This window comes from Carettochelys insculpta, chromosome 14, assembly GCF_033958435.1.
Source record: "Carettochelys insculpta isolate YL-2023 chromosome 14, ASM3395843v1, whole genome shotgun sequence".
NCBI classification, from domain to species: Eukaryota; Metazoa; Chordata; order Testudines; family Carettochelyidae; genus Carettochelys; species Carettochelys insculpta.
In genome coordinates this window covers 25928095-25954526 of record NC_134150.1, presented here as the reverse complement: position 1 = coordinate 25954526, position 26432 = coordinate 25928095, and the positions used below count along the sequence as shown (strand labels likewise).

At 48.8% G+C, this 26432-nt stretch overlaps 1 protein-coding gene across 6 annotated transcripts in view; it reads left to right on the top strand.

Moving 5' to 3' along the window:
• GARRE1 (granule associated Rac and RHOG effector 1) overlaps positions 1–26432 on the top strand; it is a 125136-nt gene that overhangs the window by 19237 nt on the left and 79467 nt on the right. For 4 of the 6 annotated variants that reach the window (XM_075008635.1, XM_075008634.1, XM_075008633.1 and 1 more), the window contains exon 2: positions 25796–26001. The exons of 1 other annotated variant lie outside the window; for it this stretch is intronic. The gene's annotated coding sequence lies outside the window, so the exon portion shown is untranslated. Of the gene's footprint in view, positions 1–25716; positions 26002–26432 lie in introns of those variants that run through there. One more of the 6 variants, XM_075008632.1, reaches the window with a different exon arrangement.

Sequence of the window (26432 nt, the reverse complement as noted above, 5' to 3'; positions counted from 1 at the left end):
TAGTTTTCCTTAACTGAACAATTTGTTGGAGAGTAGCATAGTGTGACAACACTATATAACTTGAGATTTTTTTTAGAGCAGTTATTGAATGACCTCTGGAAAAAGGGAATCTTATTCATTTTGCCTTTTATTCCTCCCCCCGCAACTATTATTTTCTTAACATTATGAATAAGCACTGTGCTTTTATCATGGGTCTAGAGATGGTGTTTTTTCTTAAAGCTTGCATTCCTGCAGTCATGTGATTATATGAGAATCCTAGCTTTTTAACTTTTAAAGGTGTTTTTAGCCCTCATGGTTGGTGTGGGGCGGGGGGCGGGACTTAGACTCCAAAGACTCAAAAAGCAAATAGAAAGCGCACTAAAGGTATTATATAATATTATCTCATGATATATTGACGCTACACTTTAAATATTTGAGCACTTGAGATTGACGAGGCTGTATTTTAAAATGCAGAAACAGAATATCAACATCTTTATTACTGATTTCCACTCCATTTCTAAATCCAGCGAAGAGATGCTGCTAGGTCTTTTTCAAAATGCCTCGTGAACTCTCCAATTTATATTATAGTCACCTAAATTTTTCAGCTTATTTGTCTATCCATTCTTCTAGCCTTGGTTTCCTTTGTTTTCATTGCTGAAGGCAGTTCTCCCACACTAGTTACTGGCTTTATAAGGAAATCTCACCTTTTTCAAATCATGGCCAAATCTTTAGTTCAGAAAGCAACAAACTAAAAATAAATTGTAATTTACCCCTTCCAGGTTTTCAGTTAAGTTCCAAACTTAAGCTGTTTGATTTCCTAGAAAACTGATATCCTAAGGTTTTCTCTGTTTTAGATAGAGAATGAAAGCTGAAATAGCAGCTTTAAAAGTTACAGCTGTATTGACCTAGGATGCCATGCCCGTAATGGGATGATAGCCTGAAGTTGTAGACTGTGTGCATGGAACAAATATCAGTGGTATTGAGACATTAGAGCTGTGACTATAGATTATTATAAAATATATTGTGTAATCTTCAAACATTTTTTGCCAAACTCTTTGTGTCTTGGTATGAGAATTGAGAGTCAATTAGCTTTTTCCTGCTCCTGTGGTCAGATCATCTCATTCAGCTATGGCCATGTCTACAGAGGCAGCCTCTGTCAACAGAAGTTATTGTCAACAGAGATATCTCGACGGAACCTCTGTCGACGGATTGCATCTACACTCAAAAGTGACTTGAAAGAGCAAACCACTCTGTCAACAGAGATTAGCCAGACTGCACTGCCTGCTGTCAATAGAACAGCTGAATAAAAACCAGGAAGTCCTGTGGCACCTTATAGACTAACAGGTACCGTGGAGCATAAGCTTTCTTGAGCTGAACGGCAGCTCTGCAAACAGGGCTGCCCGCAGAACCAGAAGCCCTGTTGGTTGATAGAACTGTCTACAGGGGCACTCTGTTAACAAAACACTGTTGACAGAGGTGTTATACCTGTTCAGGAACAGGGATAGCACTGCTGGCAGAACAGCTGTCTTCTGTTGATGAGGTCTTTAGCTGTGTAGACTCTCTGGAGTTTTGTTGACAGAAGCCTTGTTCTTTCAACAGAATTTGCCCATGTAGATGCAGCCTATTAGAAACAACCTTGTGAGGGAGTGGGAGTTTTGTATTTGTGGGCAAGATTCTATACTGACAACTATTGCAACTAACAACAGAGTCGATGTAAACTGGTATAGTTTGAGTTCCTGGTTATTAGGAGGATGGGAATACTGTAAGTGCCTCAGGATAGTTAATGCATAGTTTGTGAACTCAGTTAATAGACCCATACCCAGGAATTTCTGCAGGGGTTGCTTATTTTGTAAAAGTCAACTGCAATTTTTTTTTTTTTTTTAAATATAGAGGAGTTCAAAATAGTTGTGCAATGAGTGTGCATAAGAGAGGTTTATGAAAAATTTGAGTGGAAACGGTGATTGGTAAAATTATTTTGTTACAAAATTTTTGTGTAATATAGTAATAAAGGTTTTGTAGAAATGACCTTCTGGGATCTTGCTGTAATATCATAGTGAAAAAACAATATTCCAAAATATTCCAGTCTTCATCTTCAGAGTTTTTCAGTTAATGCTATATAAAGATGAATAGTAGTGAAATACACTTTAGATAGCAGCAAACATTTCTTCATGACAGCAAATTCACAGCAGTGTCTAAGACATATTCATAGTTTCCATCTTTAAGGAAAGTTTCGCCGTTGTCCCTTCTCTTTTCTATTGCTAGCAGGCAAGGTCGTGCTGGAAAATATAGTCTTTTTTTCCTGCTCCAGGGCCAGCTCTTTCCACATGGAGCTGGCCAAGGAACTACAGCTCCCAGGGTGCCTCAGGTTCCCCCATCATACCCTTTAGGCTCCCCCTGCACAGTGCAAGTGGGAGGAGGGGATTGAAACTGGACATGGGGTGTGGTGTGTGTTCGCACACTCTTCATACCCCTCCCCCCATGGGGCTGGTTAATTTTAAATGAGGACCGTGGAAGTCACTATTGCACAGTAGATGTGTGAGATTACTATGGCTGCCTGTCACTTAGGTTTGGATACAATAGATGAGCATTCATGGGTAATAGAGAAACAAGCAACCTTGTTTCTGGTTTCTGTCATTGTTTCTTTTCTGTAACGCAGGTATAGGGAACTGTACATATCCTCTGTAGAGCTATGTTTTGAAGTCTTCATTCACAGCACATTGCAAAGTGCAAAGGGAAGAGTTGGCATGTGGTTGGTCAACCTGCAACAATCCTCCAAATGCTGCTTCTGTGAATGGAGGGCCTGGCTGCAGCAGACACAACTATGCTCTTGAGCCTAGATATATAATGGGGATGGATCTTTTGGTGTATTCCTTCCCCATGAAGCACTCGAATTAAGTCAGATTACTTGGATTTGAGTAGCAGGAGCCAAGATCTGGCCCTAAGAACTCCTTTAATACTTAATTGGAACTGTTGCTTATAAATGTACAAGAGAAAATTCCTGTTGATGTGTACAGTTCCTGCTGAGGGGTACAGTTCACCAAGGACTTTTCATCCATTTAATGCAAGAAATTCCATGCTACTAAACCAGATGACCAATGCATAAAATAGTAGAAAAAAATATCTTTAACAAGTATAAAGACTTGTAAGTATTTGCAATTGAGAATCTTTTGGAGATGATCAGGAGAGGAATTCACTGTATGATGGAAAAACCTACAATTAACAAAACTAAACTTAATGGCTATACTTATACATTAAGTATACTTAATTTTTTGGCATTGTTTTGCTTTGCAAAAGTAAAATGCAATATATGCATTTTTGATTGTGTTAAAATGGTGGTTTTTGGTAAAACTCAGATGAGTAGAACTGTCTTTACTGTTGGAGTAGACTGCTAACCATAATATTGGAAGGTCTCTTTGTAGTGAAGTCTTTCAGATAATTCTAAAAATAGAGTAGAAAAAATATTCAAACTCAAACTTAACTCAAAATTAAAATAGAATCTTCCTCAGGTAGGAGAGTAGGGTCAGAAATTATAAAGTATTTAGTGCAGTCTGATGTAGGAACCACAGCATAGGAGAATATTTATTCTAAAAAAATGGGAGAAGGTTCATGAAATGTGTGCTAGAAATAGAAAATAAGATTAGAGGTTATGTTTCAGACATGGAGCCTTCTCTGGTCTCTAGGGGGAAAAAAATAGAACAAGGTTGCTTCAAGGTCTGTAGCCTGAGGGAGGAAGGGGGAAAGGGCACTAATAAGGGCTAAGATGAAGTGTAGTCGGGGAATTATAAAAAAAAGAATACTTGATTACTTTTCTTGTATATTGTATGCCCTGTCCTTCAGTCATTTGTTGCTGTTTGTCATGTTGTAAGCTCTCTAGTGGGGGTGGGAAAAAAACCTTATCTATGCGTTTGTATAGTGATTGGCATTGTGATTAGGTGCTTTGGGTGCAAAACTAATGATCTTTGTGGCTAAAAGTCTACTTTTGCAAAATCTAGTTTTATTTAACAATTTAAAAATACATTTTAGAGCAGATCTACATACTTGGTATTTGTGCTAGTATCATAATGTCACTTTAGGGTGTGGTATGTCATGACATTTTTATATTTGCAAAGCCCTACTGTAGACAGTTTTGCTGGCAAAATATGCTGTAGTGGCAATACTGCTTTTTATTGGAGGGAAATGTTACAAGCTGTTATAGTAGAAGCACATTTTTACCAGTATAAACTGCATCTATATGAGGACGATTTGCTGGAATAGCTATGTCAGCAAATGTTTTCTAATGTAGACATGGCCTTAAATGCTGACAGCATCATTTTAAAAATGTACTTGATAATATAAGCTGGTATCAAGTAAAAGGATCTATGAACCGGTATAAAAATCTTGTTGACATAGTCATTAACAGAGCTACCATAAAATTTAGCTAATTAGATATACAGGGCTATTCGTGTGTGTGTGTGTGTGTGTGTGTGTGCGCGCACACGCGCGCTCAAAGCATTGGCATTATCCTTAGTCCTGCCATGAATACAGGAAACTGGACTTGATGACCTTTTCCAGTTCTATAATACTATAAAATATTTATTCCACACATGAATGGAAGAGATTACAGCAAACATTACTAACATGATTTGCTGATTACGGACAAGTGACTGTATACCAGAGACTGAATATTCTGTAATCTTAAATTATTGTTTATAGAATTAAAAATTCAAAATTCTATAAACAACAATTTAAGATTACAGAATGTTCAGTCTCTGGTATACAGTCACTTGTCCGTAATCAGCAAATTATGTTAGTAATGTTTGCTGTAATCTCTTCCATTCATGTGTGGATTTTTTCCAACCATGTGTGGAATAAATATTTTATAGTATTGTAGAACTGGAAAAGGTCATCAAGTCCAGTCTCCTGTATTCATGGGAGGACTAAGCACTGTCTAGATCATCCCTGAGAGACGTTTATCTAACCTGCTCTTGAAAATCTCCAATGATGGAGATTCCACAACCTTTCTAGGCAATTTATTCCAGAGTTTAACTACCTAACAGTTAAGAAGTTTTCCCTAAATGTCTTACCTAAACCGACCTTGCTGCAATTTTAGCTTATTGCTTCTTGTCTTATCAGAAGTTAGAGGATAATTTTTCTTCCTCCTCCATGTAACACCGTTTTACGTACTTGAAAGCTGCTATCGTTTTCCTTCTGTCTTTTGTTTTCCAAATTAAGCAAACCCCTTCATAGGTCATATTTTTCTAGACCTTTAATCAAATTTGTTGCTCTTGTTTGGACCTTCTCCAGTTTCTCCACGTCTTTCCTGAAATGTGGTGCCCAGAACTGGACACAATACTCTCATTGAGGCCTAATCGGTGCACAGTAGAGTGGAAGAATTACTTCTTGTGTCTTGCTTACAATGCTCCTGAAATGAAGTCTTAAAAGAAACACATGCCTGCCTTGATCTGGTTGTGGTTCATTTCCATGCCCCTCTAGCAACAAGGTCTGGTTTAGGCCCTCTTTTTTTGTGGGCCAAAGATTTGCACTTTTGGGAGGGATAGAGGCTAGACAGACTGGGAGAAGGCAGCGGGAACAAAAGTGTTCACATTATGGCCCTTCAGAAATTAAAATCTGATAGTATTGCCTTTTCTGTCTAGCCCCTGCTACAGTCTGAAGGAGATGCAGCAGCAAGGGGTTGCCTTGTAATGGTGCCAGTGGAGCAGCAGTTGCACCAGAGGAGGAAGGAATCCTCTCTGAGGGGTGGTGTCACTGACGTTACAGGGGATGGGAGAATAGGGTTTCCTTCCTGATTCCATGAGATATCCACAGATTCTTTTGGGACTGGCCAATGTTGGGGATGGATTTTCTGCAAGTGAATGAACTGCTCAGTTTCCCATCCCTAGGGAACAAGAGGTTGCCCTCATTGGGGGTATTCTCACAGAGATCTTCCCCCAGAGTTGATAGGTTTATGTAACTGTTTTTCTTTCCACTGATATTTGACGTTTCTTGTTATATTTTTTTTTTGTCCCAGTATGTGTTAATATTGGGCTAATATTATGTATAAGTGTTTGAATTGCTCATACTAGATGTTTAAATTAGCACACCAAATGATCAAAGGCTTTTCTTCGGGAAGATCAAAAGTACAAAAACAAAACTCAACTATTGCTTGTTATAAATTATGTCCCATTAGCATTGCTAGCTTTCTAATCATACGAACCCAAGCAATCTTGTCCTGCCCCATCCTTTCTCCAAGGTCTTGCTCCTGCTTACTTCATCCCACCGCCCTCTGTCACCTGCTCTTCTCCACCCTCACTCATTTTCACCAGGCTGGGTGAGTGCATCCTGAGGCAGGAGAGGGTGAGGGCTCTGACTGGGAGTGTGTCCTCCAGGTTGGAACCAGGGATGAGGGTTTTGGGGTGCAGGAAAGGCTTCCAACTGGGACAAGGGAGTTGGAGTGTGGGAGGGGGTGCAGGCTCAAGACTGTGGCGTAGAGTTGGGGTGCAGAAGGGGGTGAAGGATGTGAGCTCCACTCAGGTGGAGGTGACTTTGGGTGGCGCCTGGGAGTGACTGGCTTGTCCCTCTGTTTCCTAGCTTCAGGGTAGCCAGGTTGGTCTGTGTGTGCTGCCTCTGCCTGCAGGCATTGCTCCTACAGCTACCATTGGTTGGCACCTGGGGGTGGGAGTAGCATGTGGACATCCTCTGGTTGCCCTGGGGCCTAGGAGCTGGCTATGTCAGCTATTTCTGGGAGTCATGAAGAGCCAGAGCAGGTAGGGTGCCTGCCTTAGCCCTGCTGCTCCCTCAGCTGGATTTTTAGCTACATATTAAAATCTCCCGATTGCTTTGAGTAGTCTTCTGAAGATTGATGCCACTTGCAGTAGACTCCTGGCCAATCCAGGAGGGTTGGCAACTCTACATTAACATACAGATGTAAATTTTCAACAGGCCATGTTAGACCCTCATTTACAACTATGTAATCTTGTTATTTTGCCCAAGTGTGCTAATAGGCGAAAGTCAACCAGCCAATAGGATGTACTTAAGCATGTTCTCTTATGGCCTTGTTGCCTTTGACTTACTAAAAGGAGTAAAAAAACCAATACATATTTAGATTGGTCACTGAAGTTAGCTGTCTGAATATGTAGTGGGTGCAGATCTGTTGAGCAAGATAATGCCACTTAATCACTTTACAGAGTGCAGCTATCCATTCACATCTGTAGATAAAGTCTTCATATATACTCATTTGCCACATGGTTATCCAATGTTGTGTATTATATGTGACATTAATAAGAATTATTACCAAACTCTTATTACTTTCCAAAACAACGAACTGCTACTTCTGTAAATTAATATAGGTAGCTGTCTTGCTATTTTGTAATGTAATAGTAAATACAGTGTATTTTGGGGAGCAAATGAGTGTTTTCAAGAATGGTGATTTTTACTTTAGCAAAGTCTTAGTCTCTCTTAAACATACCAACTCCAGCACATTAACACTTATACAGGTGGCATTTTAGTGACTGCTCTGTTCTTTCTCTACCCAATCCTGTATCTAGTAGTTTAACACCTTAATCTAGAAAAGTTATGCCTACTGCTTCAATATGTCAGCTGACTTCCATGTATGCTTTTGTAAGCAAACAGCTGTTATAATCAAACCAAAAAGCAGTCAAGTAGCACTTTAAAGACTAGCAAAATAGTTTATTAGGTGAGCTTTCGTGGGACCGACCCACTTCTTCAGACCATAGCCAGACCAGAACAGACTCAATATTTAAGGCACAGAGAACCAAAAACAGTAAGCAAGGAGGACAAATCAGAAAAAGATAATCAAGGTGAGCAAATCAGAGAGTGCAGGGATGGGCGGGGGGAGGTCAAGAATTAGATTAAGCGAAGTATGCTGACCAGCCCCTATAGTGACTCAGAAAGTTCCCGTCCCGGTTTAAACCACGTTAATGTGCCGAATTTGAATATAAAAGCCAGCTCGGCTGCTTCTCTTTCCCGAATGGTGCGATAATTCCTCTTCAGTAACACACGTACCTTGAGGTCATTGACAGAATGCCCCATTCCATTAAAATGTTGACTAACTGGTTTGTGGATCTGGAGGTTTTGATGTCTGTTTTGTGCCCATTGACCCGTTGTCTAAGGGAGTTAGAAGTCTGTCCAATATACAAAGCATCTGGGCATTGTTGGCACACGATGGCATATATGATGTTAGTAGAGGAGCATGAGAAAGTGCCTGTGATTCTGTGAGTAACCTGGTTAGGTCCAGTGATGGTATATCCAGAGAAGATATGTGGACAAAGCTGGCAGCGGGCTTTGTTGCAAAGAAAGGTTCCAGGACTGGTATTGCTGGGGTATAGACCGTGGGTGTTTAGTGAGGATCCTCATAAGGTTGGGAGGTTGTCTGTAGGAGAGAACAGTCATGTCACCCAGGGCCTTCTGAAGTGTGGCATCCTGATAAAGGATAGGTTGTAGGTCTTTAATAATTGGTTGCAGTGGTCTGAGTTGGGGGCTGTAGGTGATGACCAGTGGTGTTCTGTTCTTGGCTTTTTTGGGCCGATCTTGGAGTAGCTGGTCTCTGGGTATTCGTCTGGCCCTGTTGATTTGTTTTTTTACTTCTCCTGGTGGATAATTCAGGTTTATGAATATTTGGTAAAGATCTTATAATTTTTGATCTCTGTTAGATGGATCAGAGCAAATGCAATTGTACCTAAGAGCTTGACTATAAACAATGGATCTAGTTATGTGTTCACGATGGAAGCTAGAAGGGTGTAGGTAAGTATAGCGATCAGTAGGTTTTCGGTACAGTGTGGTACTGATCAGGCCATCCTTGATTAGTACAGTAGTGTCCAGGAAATGTATCTCTTGCATGTTGTAATCGAGGCATAAGTTGATGGTGGGATGTAGATTGTTAAAGTCTCTGTTTTGATAGCGTATAGACTAGCACGGCTTCCTCTCTGTTACTATTCAGCTGTTATAAGAAGTACTGTACCTGCAATTCCTTTATTTCTTTACTATGCTCTGTACTAATTATTATTTTCTGAAGTTTTCAGTGTTTTATAAAGCTTACTGTATTTTTGTTGGGCAATGAAATTATTTTTCAGCATCTCTGAAAATTGCAATAGTCTCTATACAAGTCATTATCTTTTTAATATTAACAGTTTCTAACTTGTTTTTAATCTCAAAGTAATTTTAATTAAAATATAAAGAATATGTAAACAAAGTCCAACCAAAGTAGAAATTAAGCAAACTACAAACCCATGTAAAATTCCTTAACATAATGTATTAATTATGTAAATGTAGAAATAAATGTACATGAATCCCCCAACTAGAATTGCTAGCTGTCTAGTTGCACAAACCAAAACATGCTTGCCCTTCGCCCTACCCTGCCCCTGCTCATTCCATTTCCCTCTCTCCATTACTTGCTGTCTCCCTTCCTCACTCACTTTCACCGGAGTGGGGCAGAGGGTGGGGTGCAGGAGGAGGTGTGGACTCTGGGCTGTGGGTCCAAGGGGTTGCAGTGTGGGTGGGGGCTCTGGGCTGAGCCTGGAGCAGGGGGTGAGGTGAAGGAGGGGGTTTGGTTTACAGGCTGTGGAAGATAGTTTGGGTGTGGGAGGGGCCTCAGAGCTGGGTCAGAGTGTATGGGTTCATTAGGGATGTGAGCTCTTGGAGGGAGTTTGGGTATGGGAGGGGGCTGCAGCTGGGGGGCGAGTGTGTGGGCTCTGGATGGGTGGTTAATCATAGAATCATAGAGCTGGAAGAGACCTAAAAAAGCCATCGAGTCCAGCCCCTTGCTCTAGGCAGGACCAAACCCATCAGATCAGCCCCGCCAGGGCTTTGTCAAGGCGAGATGTAAACACCTCCAGGGATGGAGACTCCACTACTTCCCTGGGTAGACCATTCCAATGCTTCACCACCCTCCTAGTGGAAAAGTTTTTCCTAACGTTCAACCTGGACCTTTCCAACCACAACTTGAGACCATTGTTCCGTGTTCTGCCATCCGTGACCACTGTGAACAGCCTCTCTCCAGCCTCTTTGTAGCCTCCCTTCAGTAAGTCGAAGGCTGTTATCAAGTCCCCCCTCAGTCTTCTCTTCTGCAGACTAAACAGTCCCAATTCCCTCAACCTTTCTTCATAAGTCATATGCTCCAGCCCTCTAATTATTTTGGTCTCCCTCTGCTAGACCCTCTCCAGTGTATCCACATCCTTCCTATAAATGGGGACCCAGAACTGGACACAATACTCCAGGTGCGGCCTCACCAAAGCCGTATAAAGAGGAATAATCACTTCTCTGGATCTACTGGCAACGCTCCTCTTGATGCAACCTAATATGCCATTAGCTTTCTTGGCTACAATGGCACACTGTTGACTCATGTCCAGCTTCTTGTGCACTACGACTCCCAGATCCTTTTCTGCAAAATTGCTACCGAGCCAGTCGGACCCCAGCCTGTAACAGTGCTTGGGATTCTTCTGGCTCAAGTACAGGACTCTGCACTTGCCCTTATTAAACCTCATCAGATTTCTTGCAGCCCAGTCTTGCAATTTGTCTAAGTCAGTCTGGACCCTGTCCCTACCCTCCAGCATATCTACCTCTCACCCTAGTTTAGTGTCATCCGCAAACTTGCTGAGGGTGCAATCCAACCCCTCATTCAGCACATTGACAAATATGTTGAACAGAACATGACCCAGAACCGAACCTTGGGGCACTTCACTAGAAACCGACCGCCGTCCCGACATAGAGCCGTTGATCACTACCCTCTGGGCCTGACCTTCCAGCCAGCTTTCTATCCATCTTACTGTCCATTTATCCAATCCACATTCCTTTAACTTGCCGACAAGAATATTGTGGGAGACCGTATCAAAAGCTTTGCTGAAGTCCAGATAAATCACATCCATTGATTTTTTTCCCCTGTCCACAGATCCAGTTATCTCATTGTAGAAACTAATCAGATTGGTCAGATGTGACTTGCCCTTCATGAATCCATGCTGACTATTCCTGATCACTCTCCCCTCCTCCAAGTGCATCAAAATGACTTCCTTGAGGAGCCCCTGCATGATTTTTCTAGGGACTGATGTAAGACTGACTGGCCTATAGTTCTCTGGATCATCCTTCTTCCCTTTTTTAAAGATCGGCACTACATTTGCCTTTTTCCAGTCATCCGGGATCTCTCTTGATCTCCACAACTTTTCAAAGATAACAGCCAAGGGCTCGTCAACAACGTATGCCAACTCCCTCAGAACCCTAGGATGAATTAGGTGCGGGCCCATCGATGTATGTACATTTAGCCTTTTTAGATAGCTCCTGACCTGTTCTTTCCCCACCAAAGGCTGTCCACCTTCATCCCACAATGCATCATTTATTGCATTAGTCCGGGAGCTGTCTTTGTCCGTGAAGACAGAGGCAAAGAAAGCATTAAGTCCTTCAGCTTTCCCTACCTCATCTGTCACTGGGTTACCTCTCTCATCCAGTAGGGGCCCCACGCCCTCTCTGATCACCTTCTTCTTGTTAACATGCTTGTAGAAACTTTTCTGGTTATCCTTCACATTCCTCGCGAGTCGCAATTCCAGTTGCGCTTTCACCTTCCTGTTAACTCCCTACATTCTTGAGCTATATGTATATACCCCTCCCTAGACATCTGTCCCAGTTTCCACTTTTTGTAAGCTCCCTTTTTGTGCCTAAGTTTTCCAAGGATTTCCCCATTAAGCCAGGTTTATCTTAGGCAGTTCCTAGGAAGGGGTCAGAATGCCCAGCTTCTGAGCACAGGGGTGGCCAGCCTGCTCTGTGTGCTGCTGCCTGTCCAGGCTGCGCCTACAGCTCCCACTGGAGTTGGTTCCTAGCCAGTGAAAGCTGCGGAGTCAGCACTTGGGTGGGGGGGCAGCACCTACTGGCTACATCTACACGTGCACGCTACATCAAAGTAGCTAATTTCGAAGTAGCGACATCGAAATAGCCTATTTCGATGAATAGCGTCTACACATCCTCCAGGGCCGGCAACGTCGATGTTCAACTTCGATGTTGCGCAGCCCAACATCGAAATAGGTGCAGCGAGGGAACGTCTACACGCCCAAGTAGCACACATCGAAATAGGGATGCCAGGCACATCTGCAGACAGGGTCACTGGGCGGACTAGCGCTTCCGGGGCAACAGCTAGCCACTCCCTTAAAGGGCCCCTCCCAGACACACTCAGCCTGCACAGCACGCGGTCTGAGGAGCCATAGGCACATGGACCCCCAGCAGCAGCAGCAGCAGCCAGAGGTCCACCCAGCCCTCCCGGCAGGAGCAGGGCTTGCCCTGCTCCGTGCCATGCGGGAGGCAGCTGAGCACCTCCTTGCCCCAGAGGAGGAGATGCCCCCAGGGCAGCAGGGCTCAACCTCTACCCCTGCAGCACCCCGCCCCCCCCCGCCTCACACGCCGGCGGCTGTGGAGCTAGCCCACCAGCACCGACTGGTGGGAGCGGCTGGTGCTTGGGGAGTGAGACGACGACCACTGGCTCAGGAACTTCAGGATGAGCCGGCAGACATTTATGGAGCTGTGCCAGTGGCTCACCCCCGCACTCAGGCACCAGGACACCGCCATGCGGCGTGCCCTCACAGTGCAGAAACGGGTCGGCATCGCTGTCTGGAAGCTGGCCACTCCCAACAGCTACCAATCCGTGGGGCAGCAGTTTGGTGTCGGCAAGGCCACCGTCGGGGCTGTCTTCATGGAGGTAAGCGAACCCACGGGGGCAGGGGAGGCCAGGGCAGGGGAGGGCAGGGGGGCCAGGGCAGGGCAGGGCAGGGCAGGGGGGCCGGGGCAGGGGAGGGCAGGGCAGGGCCACGCACACCCTGCTCACCCCTCATTGGTGCTGTCCCATGTGCTTTCTCCGCAGGTTGTGCGTGCCATCAACGCCATGCTCCTGCATAGGCTCGTGAGGCTGGGGGACCCAGATGCCACCATCGCGGCCTTTGCCACCCTGGGCTTCCCCAACTGCTTCGGGGCTCTGGATGGGACTCACATCCCCATCCGCGCCCCGCATCACAGTGGAGGACGATACCTGAATCGCAAGGGCTACCATTCTGTCGTCCTCCAGGCCTTGGTGGACAGCCGGGGACGTTTCCAGGACATTTATGTGGGCTGGCCTGGCAGCACCCACGACGCCTGGGTTTTCCGGAACTCAGGCCTGTGCTGCTGGCTGGAGGCGGGGACCTACATCCCCCAGCGGGAGATCCCTCTGGGGGACACCACCATGCCCTTCTGCGTCATCGCAGATGCGGCCTACCCCCTCCGGCCGTGGCTCATGCACCCCTACACGGGCCATCTCTCCGCTAGCCACGAGCGCTTCAACCAGCGCCTGAACCATGCGCGCCAGGTGGTGGAGTGCTCATTTGGCCGCCTGAAGGGACGCTGGAGATCTCTCCTGACCCGCCTGGATGCGGGCCCCAACAACATCCCCCAGATTGTTGGTGCCTGCTGCGCCCTGCACAATTTGGTAGAGAGCAAGGGGGACACCTTTTTCCAGGTCTGGGCTGCGGAGGCCGGCAGGGCAGACATCCAGACACCTGCTGCCCCCAGTCGGCAGGTGGACCCCGAGGGGACCCGGGTCCAGGAGGCCCTGCGGGCCCACTTTGATGAACAGGCCGCGGGGTGAACTCTGCCCAGGCCCCCTACTACCCGCCCCTTCCTCCACCACACTCCTGCCCCAACGCCTACACCATGGAGCACCCCACCGCACCCCCCTCCCACTTGTCCTGGACAAATGACAGCACGCACTTGTGGCTGAACTTAAACTTTTTTTTTTCTTTCCGAACCTTTTTTTTGTAACTGTAAATAAATATTTGAACCAAAAACCAAAAACTATGTACAAACATGTTGAACAAAAGCAATATGTACAAAAATAAAACAATACAAAGAAACAAGAGTCCTCAATAATCAAAAGAAAACCAGGGAGGATAAAGGGGAGAACTATTTACATGGGGGGGACGGGGCAAACTGGGGGCAGAAAAGAACAGGGTCCAACTATATACAAGGGTGGGGGCCACGTCCCGGGCCCCTCGCCCCTATAGCCCGGCACCAGGCGTTGGCGGCCGGGAGCCCCGCCGCGGTCGCAGCCTGGTCCGTGGCTGGGTGGGGGCGGGCTGGACCGGAAGGTACGGTGGCCGGCGAGTGTCAGGTGGCTCCAGGGGTCCCTCGGCGCTCCGGCCCTCGCCGGTGGGTGGCGGGGCGACGGCGGATGGGACGGCGACGGGCGGAGCAGCTGGTGGTGGGGCTGCAGGAGCAGGCAGGGCAGGCGATGTGGCGGCCGGTGCGGCATGGGGGCCCAGGTACTCCACCAAGCGGTTAAATGTCTCCATATAGGCCCCCCATGCCTCCTGGTGCCAGGCCAGCGCCTGCTCCTGCAGCTGGAGGTGCTGCTCCACGACCTCCAGCTGCCGACGGTGGATGGCCAGCAGCTGGGGGTCCGTCGCCGTCGGCTGGTGGTGGCGCGGGGTCCACCGTCTAGCCCGCCGTGGGGCTGGTCGGTCCTCGGCCGAGGGGCTGGCCTGGAACGATGGTCCTGGAGGGCTCTCTGGGATGACTGACGCCTCGCCGGCGCTCTCTTCCGGTCCTTCTGATGGTGCAGGTGCAGGACACACGAGAGGAGGGGGGGAAGAAGAATGGAGACAGGCGTTAGTGTGGGCCCCAAGCCGTGGCCTTTGTCCCCCCCAGCCCTGTGCTGCAGGTTCCCCATCCCCGTCCCCGGGAGATGCTGCTGTGATGGATGGGGTTCAGGGGTCCCCCTGCCCTGCACCCCGTCCCCTGGTGGGAGCGACACTCACTTCACCCCCCAGGGTCTGACAGCAGGAGAGGTTTCTTAGGCCACAGATGCCCAATTTCTCCCAGGAGTGACAGCACGAGCTGTCGGAAGAGACGGTCCTTCCAACCCATCCTGGGGAGAAGACCCCAAGGGGTGCCCCTCTGGGATGCAGCTTTCCCCCTCCTCAGGCTGGCTGCCTTCCAGCTCTCCCTTCCCCTAGCCTCTACCTGTGGGCCCCGCCCTCGCCCCCCCGAGTCCAAGCCAGCTTGGCTCCTCCCTCCTGTTTGTTCAGGGCAGAGGTGTCACCTGCCAGCTGTAGCCCCAGGATCCTCCTTTGCCCCTGGGAGCTATTCGGCTCTTGTTGCTCATATGTAGCCTGAGTCTCCCTTTGGCACTCCCCCCACTCCATCACATGCTGCTGCTGCGGGGTGTCCCACCCCCTCCTCCCGGGGGCCCCTCGAGGTTCCGCTCCCCCCTGCCCCGGGGATGGGGCATGGCACTGTCATGCGGGGTGGGGGGGGGCAGGGGCTGATGCAGTGCTGTGAGGGCCATGGCCCTGGTGTCCTTGGGGCCATGGCCATGTGAGCATGTGGGGGGCCCTGGACACATATCTCTTACCCCCGCCCCTCAAGCCCAGGGTTGTCCACCAGAGGGGGGTACCTACCTGTCGGTCTGCTCCCACGGTCTGGAGATCCCCGGGGGCGGAGGCCCTGCTGCTGCTCTGGGATGGCAGGAGGAGGATCTGCAGCCCGGATTCTGCAGAGGAGGAGCCCCGCTCCTCCTCCTCCTCCTCCTCCTCCTCCTGCCGCGATGTCCCGGAGGTGGCCTCTGGGGGGGGGCCCGGGGTGCGGGGCTTGCCTCCGGGGCGGACTCCGTCTGCAGGGCCTGCTGGGGCTCGTCGGCCGAGGTGTCAAGGGTGGCCAGAGGGGAGGAGGTGTGCCGGGGGCCCAGGATGTCCTTGAGCTCCCTGTAAAAGGGGCAAGTGACGGGCGGCCCCAGATCGGCTGGCCGCATCCCGGGCCCGGGAGTAACCCTGCCGCAGCTCCTTGACCTTACTCCTGACGTGGTCAGGAGTGCGGGCAGGGTGACCCCGGGCAGCTAGGCCGTCGGCCAGCCGAGCGAACGCATCCGCGTTCCGCCTCTTGCTCCCCATTACCTGGAGCACCTCCTCCTCGCTCCAGAGCCCCAGCAGGTCCCGCAGCTCGGCCTCCGTCCAGGAGGGGCCCCGCTGCCGCTTGCCAGCCTGGCTGCCCTGGCTCCCCTTGGGGGGGGGGTCCCCTGGGGGGGGCTGCCGGCCAGCCATCGCAGCTCTGGGGGGGGCTGAGGGTGGTGCAGGCTGGCCGCGTGTGCAGGCTGCAGCCTGCACGTTCCCTCAGCTTCCTGCAGAGGAAGGGAGGGGGAGGGGACCTTTAAGGGGCCGCTCCACGCGGCCACCAGTGAGCTGAGGGGCTGGAGAGAGCGTCTCTCAACCCCCCAGCTGATGGCCGCCATGGAGGACCCGGCAATTTCGACGTTGCGGGACGTGGATCGTCTACACGTGCCCTACTTTGACGTTGAACGTCGAAGTAGGGTGCTATTCCGATCCCCTCATGAGGTGAGCGACTTCGACGTCTCGCCGCCTAACGTCGAAGTTAACTTCGAAATAGCGCCCGATGCGTGTAGCCGCGACGGGCGCTATTTTGAAGTTAGTGCCGCTACTTCGAAGTAGCGTGCACGTGTAGACATGGCTACAGACCGCTGGGTTGCTCCTACACTGGACAGTCTGGTTGCTTCTGGGAGCTGTGCAGAGCCATGGCAGGCAGGGAGCCTGTCTTTGTCTTGCTGCACCACCAGACTTTTAGCAGCCTAAAATCAGTGGTGAAAGAAGTACCCAGAAAGTTACTTGGATAAAAGTACTGCTACTTTGACTTTTACTTAATTACATTTTTCCAACTTATCCACCTGGAAAACCACTTGAGTAAAAGTACAATGGTGTTTCATCTTAATTGTGTTCAAGTATGTACACACACACACACACACACACACACACAAAAAATATGTGTGCAAGTATGTAAATAAATAAATATTGTGGCAAGTGCCCTATCAGTCCCCTAGGGGTTTCTGCTCTTCTCAGCGGTTTCTAGTGTGTTTCAGAAACTCAGCGGTGGCCCTTAGCTGCCTGGGTCTTTCCAAAGACAGAGGTCTTTGCTTACTGAGCCATTCTTATCACAGGCAAATCTTGAGTGGGGGGGCAAAGCAGACCCCCTTTACAGGTTTCAGGCTACTCCTGTTTACCCAGCAGGGCAGCCCTCCAGTGTGATGCTGGTGGTGGGGGGACCCGCCCACGACATTGGACTCCGGCTCAGGGTCCCTAGGGGAGAGAGGCAGTTAAGGCTGTTAACTTTACTCTACTGTAGCGACCTCTCCCTGGGCCACTTCACCCAATAGTTCCCTCTGGTACCTTGTTGTACTGCTCTGCTGTCAAACCTCCAGTGTCTTCCTCTTTGTGCAGCTCCCAGCTCCCTCCTCCTGCCACCTGAGGGGAGCCTTTTAGGAAGTCCTGAGGCCTTAGGTGGTGACAGGTGCTGGATTAGGCCACTGCTGCCTGACCTGTTTAAGCTCAATTAGGGAATAGGAAGGCATTGACCCAGCTCCCAAAATACCTGCCTTCTATGAGGCTTTTGTAGCCTGCAGGCTGTGGTCCGCCACAATATATATGTTATTGAATCATAGAGTACTAGACCTGGAAGAGACCTCAAGAAGTCGTCAAGACCAATTCGCTGCCCTCACAGCAGGAGCAAGCACCATCTTTATCATTTGTGTTAGATATTTATTCAGCCTGTTCTTAAATGTCTCCAATGATAGAGATTCCACAACCACCCGAAGCAATTTATTCCATTACTTTACCCTGGCAGTTAGGAAATTTTTCCCAAGGTCCAACCTAAAGCTCCCTTGCTGAAATTCGAGCCCATTTCTTCTTGTCCTATCATCAGAGGCTAAGGAGAATAATTTTTCTCTCTTCTCCTTGAACACCCTTTTCGATACTTGAAAGCTGCTATTATGTTCCCTCTCAGCTCTCTCTTTTCCGAAGTAAACAAAACCATTTCTTTTAATCATCTCTCATGGGTCACATTATCTAGACCTTTAATAATTTTAGTTGCTCTTCTCTGCACCTCCTTTAATTTCTCCACATCTTTCCTAAAATGTGGTGCTCAGAAGTGGACACAGTACGCCAACTGAGCCCTAATCTGTGGGTGCGGGAGAGTGGAAGAATTGCTTTTCATGGCTAGCTCACAACGCTCCTGTTAATGCATCTCAGAATCATGTTTGCTTTTTTTGCAACGGTATCACACTGTTGACTTGTATACTTAGCTTGTGGTCCACTATAACCCTAGATGCCTTTCTTCAGTACTCCATCCTAGGGAGTCACTTCCCATTTTGTATGTTTGAAACTGATCGTTCTTCCCTATGTGGAGTGCATTGCATTTGTCCTTACTGAACTTCATCCTGTTTGCCTCAGACTGATTCTCCAGTTTATCCAGGTCATTTTGAATTCTGACTCTATCCTCCAAAGCACTTGCAACTCCTCCTGGTGTGGTGTCATCAGCAAACCTTAATAAGCACACTCTTAATAAGCATCCCATTATCTAAAGCATTGATGAAGATATTGAACACAGCTAGCCCCAAAACTGACCTTGTGGAACCCCACTTGTTATCCCCTTTCACTATGACTGTGAACCAATAACAACTATTCTCTATGAACAGTTATCCAACCAGTTGTGTGTGTGTGTGTGTGTGTGTGTGTGTGTGTGTGTATTATATACTATATATACAAACACAGACTATATATTTCAAATCTGGAATTTAAAGAGTCACAGCCTTCATTTATAAAGCTAAAGAATGACCAAATTAAATACAGGAGTCGAATTAACAGAAATTACAATTACCAGGAGGTGCACCAGGACTGGAGCTGCCTTGGCTTGGCTGGAGTCCCCCGCCCACAGTGCTTCTGCAACCATGGAGGATGGGGACTGCTCTGGCCCAGCTGGAGTGCTCCTCCCCACAGCATGTCCATGGCCACTGTTTACAGGGCTGATCTGACCAGGCCGGGGGCACTTGCAGGCTGGGCTGCTGTGGATGGGGATTGCTCTGGCCGTGCTGGCATACCCTCTGCCCTCAGCAGGGCTGCAGGCAGGGATGTTCCAGCTGGACCAGAGCAGCACCACTCCCCAAAAGCACCCACCCACAACAACCCAGCTTCCCCCCACACCTGTTTAATCAGTTAACTGATTAAACTTAGCATTTAACCAGTTAACTGATTAAATTGGAGTTTACAACCCTAGTCTGGGTAGGTGGTAGGGTGCTGGAGCTGGCTGGAAGGGAGGTGCAGAAGTGGGCTGAGTGTGGGATGTCTGGCAGAATGGGAGGGTGCAGGAGTGCGCTGGGGGTGTGTGTCTGGCTGGCCATGGGGGAGGGTGCAGGAGTGGACTTAGAATGAGAGAGCTGGGCAGAAGAGGGGTGCAGAGACTGCTTGGGCTGGGAGAGCTGGTGTGGGGGACACGGGAGAGGGATGGGGATGCAGAGGATGCGGGGGCTGTCCATGTGGGGAGTGGAAAGGTGCTTACCTGTCTCCGTGCTCCCCGCCACTCCCAGGTACCTCTCTTTGCTGCTCCTTTTGGGCAAAATTTGCCCAACTGGAGCAGTGGGGAAACCCTTCCATGAGCAGTTTCCAGTACTGCACTACCCTTGGTGGTGGGAGAGTGAGTGGAAGTGCGCAGCACTGAACTTCTTTTCCACTGCATGCTAGATCTGGCCTGCGAGGCTCAGTGCTTCCCACCCTTGTGTAGATACTGGTTTTGAATAAAAAGGTGTTGATGTCTCTTTTAAAAGGGTTCTTTGTGGCAGGGTCATTGTGCTTGTTGATTGGTTATTTAAAAAAAAAAGGTTGTAGTTAGAATACTGGCTTGTGCAAGTGTCAGTGAGGTGATGAGAGCAAAGAGTAATTAAGTACTTCTGGACATAGTAGTGGAATAAGAAGTACAATATTTTCTTAGACGGACTTGAGTATTCCTCCCCACCCCCTGCCAAAATTACTTGAGTAAAGTACAAATAACGGAAAACTGTACTTCAGTAGTGTAGATAAGTATTTCTACTTGGCTACCTTCCGCCTTTCCTAAAATCTCCTGAATTGGCTTCAGTGGCTTTTGGGAGACCAAACCCAATTCTGGGAGACTCCTAGCACTCGGGAGGTGGGGGGGAGGGGGAGGGGATTGGCAGCCCTACACTCAGTGCTCATAATTAATTGAATGTAAATTCATATTTCTTCTTCGAGTGGTCCCCGTGGGTGCTCCACAGTAGGTGTCGGGCTCGCCCCGGCACCGCAGCTCGGAAAATCTTCAGCAGTCTCCATCGGGTCGCGCATGCGCCGATGCGCGTCGGCTCTTCGCGCGCTTACGGTCACGTGCGCGATCCGGTCCCCTCTCAACCACTAATGGCTGCAGACGGAATCCTCTCCGGCTCCAACGCCTGAGACAGATAAATCTTATTTTTTTCTCGTGTTAATAGTTTTTAACAGTTCATAGTTAGCAGTTCTATAGTTATTATAGTTAGTTACTCTGTTAAAAGTTAAAGACTATCTTAAAACCGCAGCGGCTGCCTCCGGGTGGGCCCACTGCTTTTGTTTGTCGGCCTTCAAAGACCAACGGTTATTAACATCACCTAACAGACTGTTAAGTGTGCTGTTAGCACCTAAGGACTCAGAGTTAAGTTTTAACAATGCCATCCCCCGGCTTTAAGAAGTGTGAATCTTGCCGGGAGGCCATGCCTGCTTCGGATGGCCATAGCAGATGCATACGGTGCCTTGGGGAGATGCACGTTCCCCAGAAGTGCTCCCATTGTTCCAAGTTGACTAATAGAGCTAGAAAAGATAGAGAAATGAGGCTGAAGGTGCTGTTAGTTGACAAAGCACTTCAGCCTGCCTCATTGGAGGCAACGCATGCAGAGGGCTCTTCAGGACCGCACAAGAGGAAGGCTGCCTCTTTGACCTCCTCTGCGCAGAAGAAAAGAAGAGTCTTACTGTTGGGAGCGGGACGAGTGTAACAAAGGGCCCGCGCATGCTGGCTTCCTCCACTGGTAAAGCCGCGGCGCATGCAACCACTCAAGGCCCTGCAGCTACTGGGGAGACGGCACCGAGAGCCGTGCGGGCACTAGTCAGTCCGGCACTGGCTACTGTGGCACCGATCGAGACTTCCCCAGAGGCACTGGGATCAACGGCGCCGGCAACAACGGCACCGGGAGCAGTGGAAAGCAGCATGACACCTGCTCCGGTACCAAGTTCACCGACAAGACCACCCGAGAGGGTAGAGGCTAAAACGAAGACCAGGCACTGCAGCCCTTCTCCTGAGGTAATTGCGCTGCCTCTGTCACCACGATCACCACCAGAGATTCGATGGGCAGCAACACCTTCAGCCTGCCACAGACGTCCTTCTCCTTTTCTTCGGAGTCCATCCCAGGGGTCTGCACGCTTTTCTCCATCATCTAGCAGAGATCCCAAGGAGTCTTCTAATAGAGGCTTGCCTCGTACGTCGGTATCATCTTGGAGGTCTCGACATTCCAGGCACCACCCTTACATCCTTGGGTCATGGTCCAGGTCTCCATCGCCGGACCCCTGTCCCTGTTGCTACGACCGCCATCATTATGCGGGGTGTCAGCATAGGAGGTTGACGTCTCACTATGGATCTCCGTCGACCACCCCTCAACACCACAGTGTTCTGCTTCCACCTGGGGGAACACCACGAGTTCCCCAATCAGAGGCTGGGTCTAAAGACATTGAACCCCACCTCGAAATTCCACAAAGGCAATCACATCAATACAGCCAGGATCCAGAGGAATTGGCGGAGAGATACCATAGTGATGCCTCCTCATCCTCGCCAGACAAGGCCGTGGTCCCTGGAGACATTTCTCCCCCAGATGACCTGAAACAGTTCCAGGAGCTGTTCAAACGAGTAGCTCAATCCCAGGATATTCAAGTGGCAGAGGTGCAGGAGAAACACCACAGACTCCTTAAAAACCTCAGGCCTCCATCTTCTTCTAAAATTGCTATTCCTCTGGACGATGCAATCATGGAGGCAGCCACTAATATATGGCAGACTCCAGCATCCGCTCCTCCTACCAACAAAAGAGCAGACAAAAAGTACTTCGTCCCTGCGAAAGGTATGGAATTTCTATTTAGTCATCCACAGCCAAACTCGCTAGTGGTTGAATCGTCCCAACACAGGTCCAAATCGTCCCAGTACAAATCTGGGGGATTGGACAAGGACATAAAGAAGCTGGATCTTCTGGGTAGAAAAGCCTACTCCTCCTCTACTCTGTTGTTCCGCATGGCCAACTATGCCGCTCATTTGTCGAATCACAATTTCGACAACTATTCCAAGCTTACTGCCCTCATGGACTTCCTTCCAGAGGATAAAAGGCCAATTCTTAAGGCAATTGTGCAAGAGGGCTATGTGGCTTCTCGAGCGGGCGTGCAGATTGCACTGGATGTGGCGGACACAGCGGCCCGCGCTGTGGCCACTGCAGTGGTAATGCGGATAGAGTCATGGCTTCACACATTCGGCATTCCAAAGGAGTTACAGGTCAAAATTGCAGACCTCCCCTTCGACAAAATAAAATTGTTTGCTGAATCGACCAACTCAGTCCTACACTCGAGCAAAGATTCCAGAGCGACACTTCGGACTTTGGGGATATATACCCCACCGTTCAGAAGGAAGAAATTTTATCCTCAGCAACACCGTTATGGTTACCAACAACAACGTACCCAATTTCAACGGGGGTATGATCAGGGACGTCATCAACAAACACATTATAAGGGCCCTAGGTGCCGGCCTCAGCAGGGCAACGCCTCCGCAGGGCAAAGTGCAAGACAGCAAGTTTGACGGGTATGTCGAGGGCCGCAAAGCCAAGACCGTACCTCACTGCCAATCTCAGTACATGTTCCATCACTGACTCAAGCCATTTTACCCACAATGGAAAAGCATTACGTCGGACAAGTGGGTATTGGAGATTGTAAACACGGGATACACGATCCCCTTCCAGTCTTTACCTCCACCAAATCCTCCCACCGCACCCCTTCTCAGAGACCCCTCTCACCTACCGGAATTAAGGCAGGAGGTGGACCACCTCCTATTCATAGGGGCGGTGGAGAGAGTACTGGAACAATTTCAAGGCAAAGGGTTCTACTCCAGGTATTTCGTGACGGAAAAGAAGACAGGAGGGTGGAGACCCATTTTGGATCTACGCGCACTGAACCAGTACCTACACAAACAGGACTTCAAAATGACTAGATGGCTTCAATAATCACGGCACTAGACCGTGGCGATTGGTTTGCAGCCGTCAACTTACAGGATGCGTATTTTCATATCAATTCATCCAGCCCATAGGCGTTTCCTCCGGTTCCTTGTGGGCACAGATCATTTCCAGTACAGAGTCCTCCCATTCGGATTCTCTTCAGCACCCAGAGTCTTCACCAAGACCTTAGCGGTGGTGTCAGCATACCTACACAGACAGGGAGTTTTCATTTTCCCCGTACCTGGACGACTGCCTGCTAAAGGGAACTTCCCGGGCGGAGGTATTACAGATGATACACATCACCACAAAAACATTTACCTCACTGGGCCTCATCATCAATTTCTCAAAGTCAAAGACCGACCCCACGCAAAATATAGAGTTTATAGGGGCTCGGATAGACTCAGTCACATCAAGGGTGTATTTACCCGAGGCTCGTTTTCGTGCCATCGAATCTCTCGTACAACTACTAACGTACAGCCCCACTGTTCCAGTTCTCATGTGCTTACAACTGTCGGGGCATATGGCAACCACCACATTTGTGGTGCAAAACGCCAGGCTGCATATGTGAGGATTGCAGCATTGGTTGGCAACCGTATACAGACCCTCAATCCATACCGTCCACGAGAGTGTCACTTACAACAGAGGCACGAAGCTCACTAACATGGTGGGGAAACCCCAAGAATCTCCTAACAGGGGTGCCCTTCCGCCAACCGCAAATTACTGTGTTCATTACAACAGATGCCTCCCATATGGGATGGGGGGCTCACATGGACAACAAAACCACTCAAGGATTATGGTCCCCCACGGAGAAGACACTGCACATAAACATATTAGAGCTCAGGGCAGTGTTCAATGCGTGCAGGCATTTTCACAATTATCTGCGCAGAAAAATAGTCGGCGTGAATACCGACAACACCACCACCATGTTTTATATAAACCGACAGGGGGGAGCCAGGTCTCGTATGCTTTGTGCGGAGGCGGTCCGACTCTGGAACTGGTGCATCGCCAACAATATAATCATAAAGGCTTCATACCTACCGGGGGTCCACAACGTCAAGGTGGACCAACTCAGCAGACACATTGCGCCCACTCACGAGTGGCAGATCCATCCAGACCTACTTCACCAAGTGTTCCGCAGATGGGGTTTTCCCCAAATCGACTTGTTCGCCACCCGAGAAAACAAGAAATGTCCCCAATACTGCTCCAGAGTGGGCATGGGACAGGAGTTTTTGGGGGACGCCTTCATGATCCCATGGAAGGGCCCTCTACTTTATGCGTTCCCTCCCACGACACTTATACACAAGGTCTTGGAGAAGGCCAGAAGGGAGAAAGCACGCATGATACTCATAGTCCCAACCTGGGACCGGCAACAGTGGTTTCCATTGCTCTTGCGCATGGCTCAACATTGGCCATTTCCCCTACCAACAGTACCGGACATTCTCACTCAGGCTCGGGGGTCAATACTGCACCCGCACCTGAAGAGACTTCAGCTACAAGCATGGCTAATCCATGGCTAAGCGCCTTAGAGACTACATGCTCAGAGGGAGTACAATAAGTCCTTGAATGTAGTCGGAGAACTTCCACCAGAAAGACTTATCAGCACAAATGGTTGCGTTTTTCCGAATGGTGTTCCTCCAGGCAACTAATACCCTGGGACGCCACCATACCTACGATTCTGGATTATTTGCTACAACTCAAACAAAACGGACTTTCGCTATCCTCTATAAAGGTGCATCTGGCGGCTATATCAGCGTTTCGGCATGAAGAGGATGGATCAACCACATTTGCCCATCCTGTTGTCTCGCGTTTCCTAAAGAGGTTGGTGAATCTGTACCCCCCTCGGAAACCAATACCGCTGTCATGGAGTTTAGACCTAGTTCTACACAGCCTCTCGGGACCGCCCTTTGAACCATTGGCTACGGTCCCCCTTCAACTACTTACTATTAAAACGACTTTCCTCCTGGCAATCACGTCAGCTCGCAGAGTGAGTGAGCTCGCGGCCATAATGTCCACACCACCCTGCACGATCTTCTCCAAAGAAGCGGTGGTCTTACGATTTACACCCAGCCTTCGTTCCGAAGGTCTCGTCAGACTTTCATATCAACGAACCAATAGTGCTGCCCTCGTTCTATCCTAAGCCTCACAACTCAAATGAAGAGGCACGGTTGCACTTGACGTAAGAAGGGCACTGGCCTTCTACATCGATAGAACTAAACCTTTCCGGAAAATGGACAGACTCCTGGTGTCCATTGCATCCAGGTCAAAAGGAGAAGCGCTATCTTCACAGAGGATTTCAAATCACATTGTGTCTTGCATAAGACTGTGTTACAAGATTTGCAAGACTCCTCTGCCAGTTCCGCCAAGAGCCCACTCTACTAGGGTGATGGCCGCGTCAACGGCCTTCTTCAAAGGCATCGCGCTGAGAGATATCTGCAGAGTGGCGACGTGGTCTTCCTATGACACCTTCGTCAAGCACTACGCCATGCACAGGATGCTTGATGAGGATACACGCCTGTCGACAGCAGTCCTTTCACGGGCAAGCTGCGCATAAATCGGGTACCCACCTCCTTTTTCGGGGGGGGGGTTACTGCTGGGTAGTCACCTACTGTGGAGCACCCACGGGGACCACTCGAAGAAGAAAGAGAAGTTGCTCACCTGTGTAGTAATGATGGTTCTTCAAGATGCATCCCCGTGGGTGCTCCACTACCCACCCGTTCCTCCCCACTTCGGAGCTCTGTTTGTGTGTTTTTTCAGGGGCGTCCGGAGCGGTTGATCAGGAACTGGCGGGGACCGGATCGCGCACGTGACCGTAAGCGCACGAAGAGCCGATGCGCATCGGCGCATGCGCCACCCGACGAAGACTGCTGAAGATTTTCCGAGCTGTGGCGCCGGGGCGAGCCCGACACCTACTGTGGAGCACCCACGGGGACACATCTCGAAGAACCATCGTTACTACACAGGTGAGTAACTTCTCTTTATATTTTCTTGTTTAAAGTTGACATTTGGGACAAGTTGGTGCGCGTACTGTTTGGGCTTAAGATGATAAATTAATGTCCTGGTGTAAAATAGGAAACTATTACTGAAGCTATTAATAGAAGGCACAATTTATTGAAGTCTCAAAGATTTAATCTATTACACTTCTGGGAAACATGAAGTTCACTGGAAAACAGTCTTGCAAAAGAAGGTTTAGAGAGCCTCTTGATCTATAACACTTGTCTTTTATTCTGTTTTGTTCATTATAGCTTTAATTATATGTGTAAGAATTTGAGCATCTCTACATGGATATTTTAGTTATCTGCAGGAATGCAAGGATCAGCACAGAGGATGAGCACAAAGCATTGGGGAAGGGATTATGATCTTGCAAAACAGTAATGCATTGACTGTGCACGTC